This window comes from Petromyzon marinus, chromosome 27 (genome assembly GCF_048934315.1).
Source record: "Petromyzon marinus isolate PM22_M1 ecotype Great Lakes invasive population chromosome 27, UKy_Petmar_22M1.pri1.0, whole genome shotgun sequence".
Classification (NCBI taxonomy): Eukaryota; Metazoa; Chordata; class Hyperoartia; order Petromyzontiformes; family Petromyzontidae; genus Petromyzon; species Petromyzon marinus.
In genome coordinates, this window is record NC_133693.1 from 15,096,335 (window position 1) to 15,109,683 (window position 13,349).

At 52.2% G+C, this 13,349-nt stretch overlaps 1 long non-coding RNA gene across 5 annotated transcripts; it reads left to right on the forward strand.

Moving 5' to 3' along the window:
- Positions 1 to 291: 291 nt before the first annotated feature.
- Positions 292 to 13,006, forward strand: LOC142929253 (uncharacterized). Of its 5 annotated transcripts, none has more exons than XR_012945479.1 (9): positions 293 to 493; positions 1,613 to 1,799; positions 3,274 to 3,375; positions 3,677 to 3,940; positions 4,603 to 4,712; positions 5,973 to 6,096; positions 6,633 to 6,728; positions 7,563 to 7,633; positions 11,737 to 13,006. It is a non-coding gene; the product is annotated as an uncharacterized LOC142929253 (long non-coding RNA). The 5 variants fall into 5 exon arrangements; XR_012945482.1 differs by having other exon boundaries at positions 295 to 493; positions 3,677 to 3,757; XR_012945478.1 differs by having other exon boundaries at positions 292 to 493; positions 3,677 to 4,712.
- The last annotated feature ends 343 nt before the right edge of the window (positions 13,007 to 13,349 follow it).

The window sequence follows — 13,349 nt, forward strand, 5'->3', positions numbered from 1 at the left end:
GGCCTCTCTAACGGCCAAACTGCCAGTGGGAAGCACGTGGCGCGAGACGCGGGGGCGGTACAAGGTAACCACGCCCCCGTGACGTCAGAGCCATGAGCTCCTCCCCCTCACACCTGAGCTCCTCCCCCCCTGCCCCCCTTCGCAACCACGCCCCATGGCCCGACATTTCCCTCCCCCTCGCTACCCCCCCTGCCCCCCCCGCCCCTCCTCGTGACCCCCCTTCCCCCCCGCCCCTCCACATTCGCAACCCCCCATGCCCCCTCACAACCCCCCATGCCCCCCTTCGCGACCCGCCCCCTCACCCCCCATGCCCCGCCCCCCTCCCCCGCTGCTACTTCCGCTTAGGCCGGGGCCGAGTGGAGGCGGCGCGCGCTGTGGATTGTGGGTGGCGAGCGGCTGATTTGGATTCCCGCTCACGGCCACCGTCAGTGGCTCGCGAAAGCTTCTGAAGCGGCGGCTCGCTGGGCCTCCTCTACGTCGACTCAGCCTGAAGGTGAGAACCTCGCGCGGTGTGCACACATCAGCAGTGGCGGCGGTGGTGGGGGGAGACAGAGGAGGAGGCGCCTGGCCCACAGCCGTCACGTCCTAGACGCCTGCTGAGTTCACGGCGCTGCTTCAAGCAGAGCCCGGCCCTGCTGCTGATGAGGCGCTGACGGTGGAAACCGGCCCCAGAGTGGCCCTCGTGTTGAGCCATAGCTGATGAGAGGCACTCCCAGACTGCCGTGTGTTTTTATCTCTGGAGAGACGGGTTTGTTGTGGAGGCGAATCGCCTGCTGCTGGAAAAGGCATCCACTAGAGGCCGCTATATAGAGATATTTGGTCTACTCTTCCACGCTGGTCCGGACGTGTTGGAGCAAAGTGGCCATGCCCACACTTTACCCCACCACACGCAGGGCGTTAGCTCGCTGGACTTGCAATGCAGAGGTGCAGGTTAGATTTCATTCCCACTCACACCCACTGACACTCACTCAGCCACCCACTCAGCCACTCTCTGGGCATCTATGAAAAAGAGCTTCATAGCTCATCGGATTCCTCCAGCAAAAACATACTGATTCTCACCCACCCACTCAGCCATTCACCCACCCACTCTGGCACTCATTCACTCACCAATTCACTCAGCCACCCACTCGGCCACCCACTCAGCCACCCACTCTCTCACCCACTTCGTCACCGGTCGCCCACTGCCACCCACCCACTTGGTCACCGGTCACCCACTGCCATCCACCCACTTAGTCACCGGTCACCCACTGCCACCGGTCACTCACTCTGCCACCGGTCACTCACTCTGCCACCCACCCACTCTCTCACCAACCCACCGACTCTCTTGCCAACCCACCGACTCTCTCGCCAACCCATCCACTCACCCACAGGGAGACACAAGGAGACAAGGGGACCCACATGGTGTGAGAGTGTATCAGCATCATTGTGGTTGTTGTGGTGGTTATGTTGGTTGTTATGGTTGTGGTGGTTATGGTTATATTTGTGGCAGTAGTGTTTATACTTGTGGTTATGTAGCTCGTGGTTATGGTTATATTTGTGGTTATGGCGATTATGGTCGCAGTGATTGTGGTTATATTTGTTGTGGTTATAACCCGCGATGTATTTCGTCGAGGATGGATGCCGCCGCGTGCAGGAGTTGGGTGAGGCGGGAGTGAGCCACCTGAAGCGCCCTCTCCGACGGTGGTGAGCCGCCGGGCGGCCGGGCAGTGAGCAGCTCGGCCGGCGTCGCTTCTCCTCCCCCTTCCGGGGCTGCCAACCCCGGTGGTGTTGAGTCGTCCTCCTCTTCCACTGGAGCCCTGGTACGAGTTTTTCTTCGCGTCTCCATTATAGCGATTCATCTTACTATTTGGCTACTTCTGACGCCAGTTGTAGTGGGTGGAACGGAGAGCGAGACTTCTTACCGAAAGAACCAAAGAGTATGAACTTATATGGTTTATTTAACCTATTTTTAGTGGTTTGCTACCATTCCCTTTGCACTCCTATCGTTTTTGTATTGTTTGTTGTTGTGACGTTATGACCCCGTGCCCCCTACTGGCACATCTGTGATCAAAGAGCTTTATAGCTCATTGGATTCCTCCAGCACAGAATCAATACCGATTCTGATGAGACCGGAACGAACACGTTTGAATCGAATCGCGTACTTCGCTTTACTAAAATAGTTGTGGAATCGATTCTTGTGGAATCTGTTCTCGTGGAATCGAATCATCGATATTAATTACAGAGATTCACCATCGATATTAATTACAGACATTAATCAACGACGTCGCTAGGAGTATCGTGGTGCCGCTCTGCAAACCTTCGGGCTACTATCAAAGGTTTGTTCATGAAGCCATCCAGATATATAAACACAGACATAACTTCAACCGAGAAGATGGATACAAATTGAGTAATCATTGGAAGAATGTTATTAACCAGGTAAAACCTTAACTCCTTTATGGTGTTGCCTTAACTTTCCGCATCTCTAATTTCTTAAGCTTCCCACTCCCAGCCCCGCTCTCTTCAGCACTCCCCTCCTCATCATACCCCCCCCCTCTCTATCTCTCCTCCCTGATCCTCCCCTCTTCTCTTACCTATATAGTCTCTTGTTTACAGCAGCTCTTTTGCCCACGTCGGCAATTGTTTCTTGCTGTGGTTTGTCCCACCTGATGATGGACGCTTGTGTTGCGCCCGAAACGTCGTGATTTAATTTATTTTATATTTTATGCCTATGTGACTTTACCGAAAGAACCAAAGAGTATAGCCCAAGAGAGTTTGTGTAGGTGGGAGCGGTGTTGTAGCACAGTAGGGGGCACAGGTGGTGCATCGGCCAGTCATCTCAGTCAAGCAACCAATGGCAACCTGGGTCTGTCTGTCTGTGACCTCCTGCTGCCAGCGGGCGTTCGACGCTTCATGTGGCCTTAACCTGCACGTAGCCTGGCACGAGCGCCGTGGTGACATCTCCACCACTTCGTGGCGAATGGCGGTTGTTGTTTATGGTCGTCTCGCGATTAGCACTACGCTGCACTACTAACCCAGCGACCCGAGTTCAATTCCCGCTCAAGGCCAACACTGTTGACGATTCCGTTCCTGGCCCTCCCCTTGGTCAACTCAGCCTCAAATGAGTACCTGGTGCGTTGTGTAAACATCGCCACTGGGGAGATTAAGGCGGCCGGATGTGGTGCTGGCCACCTACCCCCCTTGGTGTATCAAATGTGCTGCTCGTTAACAGCACTTGCACCCGACAGTCCTGTCGAAGGCTACATGGGGGATCTTTGTCTTTGTTTGGTGTTGCAGCTGAGGAGGCGCAACTGCACGGCGAGTACCTCTACCGCAAGGCGCAGGAGGCCAAGAAGATCCTCGTAGAGGAGAAGGCGCGGCTCAAGAGGGCGCTCGATGGTAACGGGCGGCAAGACGGATCTAGAGATGGGCTCGCGACGACAAGACGGACGAGAGACAGCGAGACAGATTAGAGACGTTGAGACACGCAAGACAGACTAGAGACGGATCTAGAGACAATGAGACCGCAAGACTGACTAAGATGGTACAAGACGGTCTGACAATACAGGCGACAAGACAACCGCGCGTTGAAAGCGTTTCCGAATGAATCCATGCTTGCGCATGATTTTTCTTCCTTGTTAATTCTCCCCTGCACGCCCCCTACCCACTGCCCCCTGTCCCCCTGACGTCGTCACCGAAGAAAACCTGGTGCTGCCTACGGACCTGCGGTGGGAGGCGCTTGAACTCCACAAGGCCGTGGAGTTCGACCAGGGAGGGGAGGGTGATCTCACATCCCTCACCATCACGTCTCCTCGCATCTCTCTCTCTTCCTTCCCGCGAGACTCCCGAGGCAGAGGGATAAGCGTCGCGCGTCTCCGCCCGCTAGACACGCCGAGTCGGCGCGCATCCCCGGCTCGCTGTCGGTCCTTCCTGCCAAGCGGTGGCACCGTGTTTTGCCGCGGAGGTTCGCGGTTCGAGAACGGCGGGCCCTCAACCCCCCCCCCTTCCCCACCGGTTTAATGGGTTTAATGCCGCAGTTGCGTTGACCGTAAATACTGCCGTGTGTGTGTGTGTGGTGGCTGGCGTAAATTTTGGTGGAATGTCGAATGAAGGCGGTGGTCACCACATCACGTGTGCTTCTGGAGCAGTCTTCCTTCTGCAGCGGTCTTCCTTACAATATTAGGAAGCCACTGGAGCTTTGCACTTTTAAATCATCGTCTAGATTGACAAACTCATTTCTTGAGAACTACTTTTTGTGGTTAGTTTGTCACACTTCCGATTACCACGGTTGGCTACGTGCTGTAACAAAGAGGTTTAACATGCACTGACCCACTCATTCACTCACTCATCATTTTACTCAATTTACCCACTCACCTGCCATATCACCCACCCACTCTTGCAATTGGGACTCATCCAGGTCTCATTAGTGCTCAGCTCGCTACACAAAATCAACGCGATCACTGCAGAGTGCTATTCTAAACCATTCCTGGTCGCTCCTTCCATCCACCCACACACACACCTTCACTCACCTGTCCGGGGAAGTATGGCAAATGATAACCTACCCTCTCCGTCCCCCCTGCCCCATCTACCACCTCTTTCTATCCACCCCCCCCCCCGTGTCAGTAGGAGTGAGCAGCCACATGGATGACGAGTACCGCTGAGCCGGCGTGAAGGACCCACACATCATGGCGACGACCTCACGCGACCCCAGCTCCCTCCTCAAGCAGTTCATCAAGGTGCGGGCACGGGGCCACAGGGGCTACAGGGTTTGGGGTCACACGAGGAATGTGGGTCCTCGTGTATTGCATGTGTACAAGCACGCAAAGACAGAGGTCCCCCATATAGCCTTAACAGGCTTTTGGGACAGGTGCTGTTTGCGAGGGTGTAGGTGGCTAGCACCACAACTGGCCACCTTTATCTCTCTGGTAATGATGTTTACACACCGCCCTAGGTACTCATTTGAGGCTGAATTGATCTAGGGGAGGCCCAGGACCAGTTCAGATAATCGCCACTGGTGTTGGCCATGAACGGAAATCAACCTCGGGTCACTAGTTTTGTGGGGCAGCATGCTAACTGCTAAATTACCGCACACACACACGTGTTCTCTATCGGCTTTAGAATCAGTTCCTTGCACCTCACACGAGTCGTGTCGACCAATCAACGGGCTTGTGCAGTGTGAGACAACTCGCATCCGTTGAGTTAACCAGAAGAAATCTGGTTGTTGATGAAAGGTGGAGGCTGTGTGGGGGGGGGGGGTCGTAAGTGGTGGAGCGTTGGACACTTTGGTTTGGTGCATGCAGCTTTTGTCAACTTCTTTCCTCGCGATTCAGTCCGCCTTTTCCCGATGACCGTTCCCTTCCATTCATCGAAAATGTATCTACTGTAGCACTACGCACGGTCGGTGGTCACGGAAAGATGTACCATTGGGGGCGCCACTGTGGCGAGATGTTAACTCCCTCACCTGGTATACAGGAGGTTGCAGGTTCAATCCTGACCCTGATGCCTGCTGTATATTTGGAGTTGCGTGCCTCTTTCCGAGGAGTTGCGTGGATTTCTCTCCAGGTCCTCCGGTTTTTCCCTCCGCATTTAGAATCGATGTCCGTTTAAGAGTATTTGGCTGCTATAAATTTCCACATGACGATAAGCCACTTAGTTGAGCTATGATTTGTGGCCAGGTCGCTTCTGGAAAAGAGCTGCATAGCTCAGTGGGCCTTACCTGGTAAAATAAAAATAGTAAAGTTTTTCCAATGGTGCATCCCAGTTGTGCCAACACGGGGTTTGGCGGCCCCGTATACTGACACGGCTCGGCTCGCCTTCCGCAATGGAAAAAACAAACAACACAACCCGAGTCGGATACAGTGGGGGGGTGGGGAAGTGGGGGGGCGAACGCAGCGTGGCCGGGAAGGACGCCGGTGGGAAGAGCGGACTCGGCGTGTGACCGCTTGCTGTCATGTTACCACACCACCACCACCACCACCCTCCCACCACCACCGCAGGAGATGAAGCTGATCCTGCCGAACGCTCAGCCGATAAACCACGGAGGCCACAAGCTGCAGGCGCTGGTGTGGGCGTGCTGCGCCAATGCCGTCAACGACTTCATCGTCCTGCATGAGCACCGCGGTATGCCAGGCACGCGCACGCACCACAGTCGACAAAGCTCCCCCGTGTAGCCTTTAACAGGCTGTCAGGGCAAGTGCTGTTTGCCGAGCGACCTACGAAGGCCGGCAGGGCACACGGCGGGGTGGGTGGTGTGGTCATTACCGCATCTGGCCCCTTTTGTCTCCCCACTGTCGATGCTTGGACACACCGGAAGTCGAAGTCAGGTCACCGGATTTGTAGTGTAATGAGATAGCCACTCCGCTCCCGCTCCCCGGTGTGATGCATGGTGTGACGTGTGTGATGCGGTGCAACAGACGGGGGATGGAGGTGTATTTAGCTGTGCGTACGATGTGCGGTGTGTAGTATGACGCTGCAGACGGGGGATTGTGGTGTCTTAACTGTGTATGTGGTGTGATGTGGTATGATGCCGCTGATGGAAGGGCAGTATGTTTAACTCTCCAGTACAGTCTGTGTGACACCTGTGGTGTGTCTAACTTTCCGGCGTGCTGTTCATGTGACACGTGGTACGATGCCACGGTGTACTTGACACTCTCGAGCGTGGTGATGCGGCACGACATCCGGACGTGGACATGATGTCCGAGGCATTCCAACACCTCGTGATGCACAACTTCACGTCGCGACTCGGAAAGAGGGTGCGTGCGGGCACCGTGCCAGTCTCACCCACATCTTCCTCCCCCATCCCCAAAGCACAAAGATCCCTCGTATAGGCTATAACCCTTTCTCATTTCCATGATGTACATATACGTTGTCGAAACGGAACCGTAAGAAAAACTCAAGTACGTCTTCTGACCTGAAGACATACCGAGGCTCCCATAAGGCCATGCGGGAGGGCATGTGGCACAGTTTTGTTCCATAGAGTGCCGGTCGTGTCACTACCGTTCTCTGCGGTGAGGGCAACGCCTTTTAAAAACAGCAGCGCTACGCCTCTATAAATAAAATTAACGCCGAGCCGCTCGCGCGTACCGAGATTCATCTGTGAACGTGACACCTACCACCCGGCAACTTGCAGATGTCTCGGAATGGGAAAGAGTGAGCAGACTTTTGGGCCAGGTGCTGTGTGTCCGCCTGTATATTCGGAGTTTGCATGTTCTCCTCCTGGTCACTTTGATTTTTCTCCGGGTCTTCTGGGTTTTTCCCTACACATTTAGAAACTTGAATTTCGAGTATTTTGCTGCTATACATTTTTATGTGAAAAAGAGCTACATAGCTCAGTGGTAAAATAAAAATAGTTTCGTTTTACTTTAGTTTTCGAGCAACAGCAAAGAGTTTTTTTATTTAACGCCATCTCTGAAGCTGAAGGCGCGTAATGTTGTTCATTTGTTAATGCATCCGCAGTTTTAAACAGGGTGGCCGCTGGCCTCTAACTGGCAAACGTCTGCGAGGACACGTAATGAGAGTCCAGCGCCGTCCGTGTAACTTGCCGCATCCCCTCCCGTGACTTCTGTGCCCCCCCCCCCTCCCAACAGGTACAACGTCTACAAGCGCGACGGCAAGGACATCGAGTTGAAGGAGGTGGGACCGTGATTCGAGATGGAGCGTAAGTCTGCCTGACACATTGTTACTCGTCTCCACTTTACACCCCTGCAGAGGCGGTGGAAATTCCACATTCCTTGTGGACTTCCCTACGAAGTGGTTGTAAATTTTATCGACCCCTGAGAGGATGATGGGCTGAATGTAAGAGTGTGAAAACCTGCCATAAATAATATTTTTGGGAAGTCACAAGCGCCTTAAGTTGCATCTCATCTCGACCATTTTAATGGGCACCCCCCCCCCCCCCCCCCTGTAGCTGTCCCCCTGTGGCACAAAATAAACTAACAAAACTAATCTATGTTTATTTTACCAGGTAAGGCCCACTCAGCTGTATAGCTCTCTTTCAGGAACGACCGGGCCACAAATGAAAGCGCTATGAAGTGGCTTGTCACGCAGAAATATATAGCAGCCAAATACTTTTAAACGCATGTTTCTAAATGTGGAGGGAAAAACCGAAGGACCCAGAGAAAAATCCACGCGGTCACGGGGAGAACATGCAAACTCCAGATATACAGGCGTCGGGATTTAACCCACGACCTCTATACCAGGCGAGGCCCCAAAGTGAATCAGCACTTGGCCTGCGAGCGGGTATTATTAGTCTGTCAGTAGGGGGTAATGATTCCGGATTTCAGTCTCAATTGAAACTGAAATCTGGAACACTTTTGTCATATTTTGCTCGTATAAGTGTGTTCATAAAATACAAGTTTGGTCATTGAGAGTTATAAATGTCCTATACGCATTTCATGTTTATTGTGTTTATTGTATTTAATGTATGAAGAAAATACAATTTTGTATATGCTACAGTATGTTTCACACGTTATTCAGTGACACTGCATATGACGGGCAATGTTTGGGGCAATCGGCCTTCAACATGGAAAATACATCGAGGCCACATGACCCGTGGCCACCGCCACTTCAACCGTGGCCCCACCACTTCAACCGTGGCCCCATTGGCACGTTGATGTGTGGCTCTGCCTTCACCTGTGGTGAGAATGAGACCAGAAAAATTACAGGAGGCCGACTCCATATGAGTCCGTCACGCTCTGGATCTCGCTAATGGGACGTCGGATTAAAATAAAACATGGAAGCGACAAGTTTCTTCTCTGGCGAGGACATTCCCATAAGATTGGCGCCTTTCCCAATTAATGGAATTTGCCCCAACATCACCCTGATCCAAACCAGCGGGAGCTGAAATCTTCCAGAAGGTTCAGGATTTATTGGTACAATCGTTCGGATGTTGGTGTCCGCATGGACTTGCATTTAAAACCCCCGGTCCGCTTGACGTCTTTTAAACAATACCTGTGGTCGGGTCCGCTCCCCCACCTTTCTATCCCCTGCTTTTTTTTTATAACCGGTGTAGTATATGTTGACGGTGTGTGCGTGTATCACAACGTGATGTAACCGGGCCCTCGAATTGCCTCAAGAAATGAATAAACAACACCTGTCGCTTTGCTGTTGTGATGTCACCACGAGGCGCCGAATGACGGTGGGACGGCGGCGTCGCACTCGTCGAGCGGACAAGGGCTCCGTGAAATGACGGTGCGGATTGCGCCAAGCGTATAGAGGTCGCCGATTGCGCGCCCCTGTGGCTCGACCACTCGTGGGTCCACCTCAAAGTTCCTGTGCCCATTTGAACCTCATTGCCTGCGATGATGCTGCTGCTGCCATGGAAGAACACACGTGGCACCCTCTTGTCTCTCCATGTTGTCTTTCATGTCCCATCGCAGTTTTCAGGTCACTTGATGTTTACAGCCTCCGGTAAGGAGGCAGTGAGGTTCAGCCGCTCGATTTTTCTTCCTTTAGTGCACAGTACCGTACACGGATACGGGCACAGTACGACACCGTAGCTTTATTGATTGTTCAACGAAAAAGACCATCCCTCGCCCAATCTAGTTACCTATACGGTGTAATATATCGCGAGACATTTGTTAACGTAAAAAAAAATGGAACTGTAATGCTGAAAATTATACTCCATGAAACTCGGGGTTTTATGGAGTATCTGAGGGCTTCTCAACGCTTCATGCCTCGCCCCCACTGATGCCCTCTTCTCCCCACTCCTACTACTGACGATTGTATGTAGGGTGTGTAGGCATTTACTTCCGACTGTTGTATGTAGGGTGGTGGGTTGCTGGTGGTGGTGGGAGTAAATGAGATTTAAAACTGGGTGCTCAACTTGAACTCACCACCACTCACATCATGTATACACTCATCCGCCATCTTGCTCACTGACCCTGTTTCCGTGTTGATGGTGTGAGTCTGTATTGATGCTGTGAGTCTGTTTATCGTGTGAGTCTGTTGATGCTGTGAGTCTGTGTTGATCGTGGGAGTCTGTGTTGATCATGTGAGTCTGTGTTGATGCTGTGAGTCCGTGTTGATGGCTCGGTGGCACGGTACAGAAGGGCAGTACAACTGTAGAGTAATGGTTGTTGTCCAGCAGCGGCAACTGCGGTGGACGGGGAGTACACATGCCAGTGAGCCTCACGCGGGTTTGTCAGCAGGGCGGAGGCACTGGGGCAAGGATCACAGAGACCCTGTCTGGAAGACCCTGGAACCCGCTCGTGGGTTGGAGAAGGGAGGCGCGGCCAGGGCGGAGCCAGGCCGCGCCGAGTCGGATAAAAGCAGCAGAGAGCGAGAGCTCGTGGTTGCAGGTTCTGGGAAGTGGAGTCGTCTCGTTGGCACTGTCTTTGCCGACTTGGTCGCTGCCGTCTTCACTAGATAATTGGGCGGCCGGATAGTTGTTGGCTGTCTCGGTCGATGCCGTCAGTGTAACATGGTGAGGGTTGTGTCTAAGCTAGGCTATTTGACTTGGGAGAAGCGAGGGCGAGTCTGTGAACCTGATGGTGTTAAATAAGGAAGGTGCGGAAGGTACGGGAGAGGATGAGGAAGATCGTGGGATGGATGGGGGAGGATGAGAAGATAGTGGGAGGGACGGGGGAGGAAGAAAGTGGGAGGGATAGGAGAGAAAGAAGGAGATAGCGGGGGGGACGGGAGAGGAAGAGGGAGATAGTGGGAGGGAAGGGGGCGGAAGAGGGAGATAGTGGCAGGAAAGGGGAATGAAGAGGGAGATAGTTGGAGCGACTGGGGAAGTAGAGGGAGATAGTGGGAGTTATTTGGGAGGATTAGGCAGATCGGTTAGAGTAAGAAGGTGATAGTGGGAAGGAAGAGGAAGGAAGAGGGAGAGAGTGCGAGGGATTGGAGATGCAGAGGGAGATAGTGGGAAGGATGGGGGAAGAAAAGGGAGAGTGCGAGGGACGGGAGAAGAGGGAGATAGTAGAGCCAAGTGGGAGGAAGAGGGAGATAGTGGAAGGTACTGGGGAGGAAGTGGGAGATGGTGGGAGGGACGAGGGAGGAAGAGGGAGATGGTGGGACGGATTGGAGAGATAGATAGTGGGAGGGACGCGGGAAGAAGAGGGAGATAATAGCAGGGACGAGAGAGGAAGAGGGAGATAGCCACTGATGTTCGCCGTGGCCAGAAATTTAAACTCGGTTCACAAAGTTCATGGTGTAGTGGGTGTTGAGGTGGCATATCCTGGCTGGCCAGGAGAAGGCAGTACAGCAAGTGGGATAAGCACCATCTCTGTCTGCATAGGATAGAGGGTTGCCCCCTTGCACGAGTGGGTTTTCTCTGGGTACTCCTGTATCCCCTCACGTTTATGAACGCTCAGTAATTGCCCAATTGAATTATTGTTATGCACCGCGACGTTCGTTTTGCTATGTCATGTGATCAGAATTGGGCGCCACGGTGGCGAGATGTTAACTATTTTGTAGGGTATACAGGAGGTCGTGTATTAAATCCTTACCCTGACACCTTTGTATTTGGAGTTTGTATGCTATCTCCCCGTGGTCGCGTGTATTTTTCTCCGGATCCTCCGGGTTTTCCCTCCACATTTATTAGCACATGTTTAGAGTATTTGGCTACTAATGTCCACGTAATAAGCCAATTTGTTGAGCTGTAATTGTGTGGCCGCTTCTGAAAGAGAGCTGTATAGCTCAGTGGGCCTTGCCTGGTTAAAGTAAAAAAAAATAGTCAAATAGTTTGCAATTGTTTATATCTGGGATAAATGCACCCGTGGCTTTAATGATGTGGGGATCTGCGCCTGGCATTTTCAGGTGGGATCCGGAGCAATGAATGAGCCCTGACAAGGCAATGGCCCACCCGTTGATTTGCTCCATGAGGAACTTTTAGGGGGCTCGGGACCGTGGCGCCAAGAAGACCAGCTATTGGACCATGGAGGCACCGAAGGGGGCGGTTTCCCCCCCACACGTAACGCTCCCTATCTGGTCGATAAAAACGTATCAATAGGGTCACAGAGCTTGGGCAATCGTTGGTGCCAGCTTACCAAGTGGCTTCCTTCCTGATTGTCTGTGGTTCCTCGCACCTCTGAGGCCTGCTTGATCACGTTATAAGTATAAATATTGTTGTTATCAAGTTCTAAGTGTAAATAATAATTGTTGTTATTACTCGCCTGTTCTAAACATACGCCTGTTGTTATCATTCGCCTGTTATCATTCGCCTGTTTTCATTTGCCTGTTATCATTCGCCTGTTTTAATTGGCCTGTTATAATTTGCCTGTTGTTTTCTTTCGCCTGTTGCTACCAAGTAATAAGTATAGTTATTGTTGTTATCATTCGCCTGATGTTAGTGGTGCACGTCTCAAATCCAGCACTGGGGAAGGCAGCGAGGGTTCGTAAATCACCGCACAATGATGTTGTGAAATCCTCTTCCCGTGGAAGTCGAGGTGCATAACCTGCCTCGCCAGGAGAAGGCAGTACAGCAAGTGGACTCATCGCCATCGTCACCTGTACGGTTTAAAATGCTGCCCCTTCACACACGTGGCTTTTCTCTGGGTGCTCCGATTTCCCCCACTTGTACAAACACTCGTTATTAATTAGCCAATAATGCCTCCATACATAGAGTACCGTAGAGCCTGGACAATCGTTGGTGCTGGCTCACCACGTGGCTTCCTTCCTGCATGTCTGTGGCTCCTCGCGCCTCTTGAGTCGTTCTTGTGAGTGCTATATAGCTTTAAATAATAACTACAAATACTCGCCAGAAGGTGGTGACGCAAGCCTGCGATCCAGCACTGTAGAAGGCAGCAAGGGTTGGTGGATCACACAGTAAATATTGTGAAACCCCCTTCCCGTGGACATTGAGGTGCCTTCTCCTGGCTGGCCAGGAGAAAGCATCTGACTGGCCAGGAGAAGGCATTATAGCAAGTGGGATCATCGCCATCGTCACCTGTACGGTTTAAAATGCTGCCTGCTGCCCCTTCACATACGTTTGTTTTCTCCGGGTGCTCCGGTTTCCCCCCACTTGTGTAAGCATTCGTTATTCATTGATTGAAAAGATCTTACAATAAAAACCAAATTCAGGACCTTACTATGACTCAGCGTGGCTTTCCTGGAGTAAGTCTAATTATTATTATAAAGAATTACAGGGGCTGTATGATGACACGACTAGAGAGCTGGCTTGCACTGCGGGGAGCTTAATAGTCAACTTGGATTCCGCACCCCTCAATGCCCTTTTTAAGTTCAGTTTGTGCACTTAAGACTCGCACAAACAACCATACTCAGACAACCATAGATTCCCACTCAGACCCAGAACCAGAAACCCATAGACTCCAACAGGGACCCATACATTCCTTCAGACACTCAGACTCATACGGCGACCCTATATACTGACACAGGGATCCATAGACTCAGACAGAGACCCATACACTCAC